The sequence below is a fragment of the Gadus macrocephalus genome, chromosome 22, assembly GCF_031168955.1.
Source record: "Gadus macrocephalus chromosome 22, ASM3116895v1".
NCBI lineage: Eukaryota > Metazoa > Chordata > Actinopteri > Gadiformes > Gadidae > Gadus > Gadus macrocephalus.
Window position 1 is genome coordinate 8169043 of NC_082403.1, and position 3947 is coordinate 8172989.

The 3947-nt window shown below is 42.6% G+C and overlaps 1 long non-coding RNA gene across 1 annotated transcript; it reads right to left on the minus strand.

Annotated features, from left to right (window-relative positions):
• Window positions 1-217: 217 nt before the first annotated feature.
• On the minus strand, window positions 218-3941 carry LOC132450790 (uncharacterized). Its single transcript, XR_009523911.1, has 2 exons — window positions 3473-3941; window positions 218-2327 (listed from the first exon to the last, which is right to left on the minus strand). It is a non-coding gene; the product is annotated as an uncharacterized LOC132450790 (long non-coding RNA).
• Between the last annotated feature and the right edge of the window lie 6 nt (window positions 3942-3947).

Here is a 3947-nt window from a genome sequence, read left to right on the forward strand (position 1 = left end):
CCCCTACAGGCGGCGGTTCCTCTCCGGCGTTACGCCAGCTCACTGTAGCTGGAACTACCAGCGACCACAGAGGTGAAATCGGATGGCTCGCTAACGACACTTGTAAAAAAACATCGCACCAAGGGAAAGACAGTACATTCAACGACAGGTTGAATCCATGACGACGCGCTACAGGCTCACGTGGCACAGCAGCAGCAGGAGGACAGAGTAGACTAAGCTAGCTAGATCGGTTTTATTCTACGAACGATACAGGACATACGGCGCCAGCACAGAGCCACAGGTCATCGGCCCATTAGCGTTTATGAATCAGTGTTCTTGTGTGTTGATAGCCCGATGTTGAGACAATGACGGGTTCTAACAGGTAGAGGCGTAACACCCATGGTGTGTGTAGCAAGTGTCGTAATCTATGCAAAATGGACGTGGGAAAAAAATAAAGGACGTTTGGTTAACTGCAACTGGTTGATCACACATTCAAATACTGTTGAGGTTATGTGTGTGTGTGTGTGTGTGTGTGTGTGTGTGTGTGTGTCTGTGTGTGTGTGTGTGTGTGTGTGTCTGTGTGTGTGTGTGTGTGTGTGTGTGTGTGTGTGTCTGTGTGTGTGTGTGTGTGTGTGTGTTTGGTGAGGTGATTGTTCGGAAAACTTTCGAAATTTGCTTGAAAACTGTAAAAAACCAAAGAAAAATATGTAAATGTTAAAGAGGATAGTAAGGACTGGTCCGGCCATCAATGTCAACTCAAAAACAACAACGACAACAATAGCAACGGCAACAACAATATCAACATTAACATTAACAACATCAACAACATCAACAACAACAAAATCAAACTAAAAGGAAAGAAAGAAGAAAAAACTAAACTCTGTTCAGAGTGTCTCTTCATCTTTGGTATAAAAATGGCCATCCTTGGGCTGCATTGGATCCACAACTAGGAAAGACTACAGAAATTGTCAACAATTTCTTTCTATTGCTTTTGCGCTGATTGGTTTTTAAACTGTAAGCTCCTACTTTATCTACTATTTTTGTTTTGTTTTTGTTTTTTACTGCCAGACTTTTTTTCCATAGCTTTTTTGTTTGTATGTTCATTTTTTTTTTAATTCTTTAACTCTCTTTTTTTTCTGTTTGCAGTGAGACAAGCAAAGCGGACTAAAAAACATCTTAAAGCTCATAAAAAAAGATAAAATGTCGCAGATAAAAGCGCTAATATCAATGACAGCAACCTTGCCATGTAAAATAATAATGATGACAATTTAAAAAAAAGCATTCAGCGTTTGCAGATCAAACCGCATCCTCTACAATGCAGCACATTTGCACTCCTATATTTTCTTTTTTTTCCCTCATTGTGAAAAATCTCTTCAAAGCTTTACCCCACCCACCCAGGCCCCCAACATACCCACCCCAACACCCATCCCAACAGACATTTAGATTTTCTTCTGACATTTAGTTAACTCTGACATAATTATTATCAAAGTTTTCTTCCAACGAAGAAACAAAGAAAGAAAAAAACTCTTCTTCTCTATTAAATCTGTACAGCTTATGTGATAGATTCTGTTTGTTTTTTCAACCTCCACTGTGGACCTCTAGCTCCTTGCACCCATCGGGCTGACAAGGGACTGAGTTTGTTCGCTTTTTTTTTCTTTTTTTTGTTTCCAACCAAGACGTCAAACTCTGTAAAAAAGTTTCTGGCGCCCTTCAAATTAAGGCCATGAAGATTTGAGAAAACGGAAAAACCAAAGAATACATAAGAAAAAAAAATCAACACTTGTTTTCATCTAGAAAAACTAAATGTAACACTACAACATAAAAAGAGTGAAAAGAAATAGCTTAATATCTGAGGAAGACAATCTCTGTGTGTATCGGAAACAGGACTTCCCCTTTTTTTTTCTAATTACAAAATAAACCTTGTCGCCTACCTGCGCAGTCAACATATTTTTTTTGAGATTTTTGTGTTAAATGTATTTTTTTTTCTAAGCTTTTTTATTTTTTTTTATCATCAGAGAATTTTCTTTGAGAAACTTTTCAGCCTCAGCCCCTTCGGGCTGGTTCCCAGACAAAACCATTCCACTCCTTTGCACTGTGCCCAGTAATCTTCCACCGCTCCCTCACTCATTTTCCTCTCTTGCCTTTGCTCGCTTTCTCTTTTCTTTTTTTTTTCTCTTCGCTCATAGACCAGGTAGGAAATGAAAAAAAAGTGTCATTTTTTTTTTGGTGTCTGGGCAATCTGGAAGCAATCTCTTTCCTTTTTTATCTTCTTCGCTCACTTTCAGTGCAGCCCACCTCCTGCCTCAAGGCAACGCTGTCGCAGGAATATTCTCACAGGCTGCTGTTATCTGATGAGAGGAGAGAGAGAGAGAGAGAGAGAGAGAGAGAGAGAGAGAGACACACACACACACACACACACACACACACACACACACACACACACACACACACACACACACACACACACACACACAGAGACACAGAGACACAGAGAGAGACACAGAGAGGGAGAAAGAGAGAGAGAGACAGAGAGTAAGAGGGAGAGCAGTTGCAATCACAACACAATATCATCACAGGTACACTAAAACAACAGAGTGGACAGCTGGACACCATGTGTTTAACGACAGTGGTAATATCCAGTGGTCAACTGAAGCTGCTGATTGGCTCACAGTAGAGGAACGGCGGGCCTTTACAAAGTGATGAGTAAGTGAAAGCAGCAACCAAGAAGAATTGTAACAATTTAATTATGATTGGCATTGCCTTTGTAACTACTTCACAATATTAATATTTAATACTGTGCTGGGTATCAACGACGTAGTAAGTCACAGGGAGAGGTGTTTTATTTATGCATATTTGAACATATACTCTCCACTATTTTCACGACTTCAACACTCTTAGGCAAGCTACATTAATAATTAAAAACGAATCCACAAAATTGGTAAGCTGTAAGAGCATAGTTGTATGGTTAATACAGCCACTTTAAATAAATCTATCAAATGTTTTGAGAAGAAAGACACAGTTAAAAGTACAATACAATTTTCTTGAAAAAGTTGACCAATATTTTCCACCATGCATATAATTAGCAGACAAACACATCAACAACATTTGTGTGTTTTCATAGAGGCAACTGGACTGCTGAGGCGAGGAGAGAGAGAGAGAGCGGGGAGAGCAAACGAGAGAGAGAGAGAGAGAGAGAGAGAGAGAGAGAGAGAGAGAGAGAGAGCGAGCGAGCGAGAGAGAGAGAGAGAGAGAGAGAGAGAGAGAGAGAGAGAGCGAGAGAGAGAGAGCGAGAGAGAGAGAGAGAGAAAGAGAGAGAGAGAGAGAGAGAGAGAGAGAGAGAGAGAGAGAGAGAGAGAGCGAGCGAGAGAGAGAGAGAGAGAGAGAGAGAGAGAGAGAGAGAGAGAGAGAGAGAGAGAGAGAGAGCGAGAGAGAGAGAGAGAGAGAGAGAGAGAGAGAGAGAGAGAGAGAGAGAGAGAGAGAGAGAGACACTCACTTAGACTGGTAGGAGTAGGCGGTAACGTGGTCGTTGGTGCCGTCCACCTGGATCTGTTGCTGCTGCGCCGCCACTTCCTGTGACGATGGAGCCACGGACTGGGGGGAGAGTCAGTCACCACGCCCTGGGTGGGAAGGGGGGGAGGGGGGGGGGGGGGAGTTGTAAACATACAAACAAACATGAGCCTCCATTGGGACTTTGAGTGATATCTTCCCTTCAGGAGTTCCTTTCTTCCCTCTCTCCAGGATGGACGTGTCGCTGCTACCCTCAAGCCAAAGGGTAACAGAGAGAAATGATCTGCAGCGGCGGCTCAGAGTAACACAAGTGGAACGCATTAAAGCTCCCGTTCGCCATTTGCTGTGGGTACGCCCGGACATCACGACCTACGACGGGTAGATCCACACATACACCTACACATGTACGACCGCGTGGAGTCACAGGAGAGGTAACTCCTCCTTGTACTGTACTGTTATTA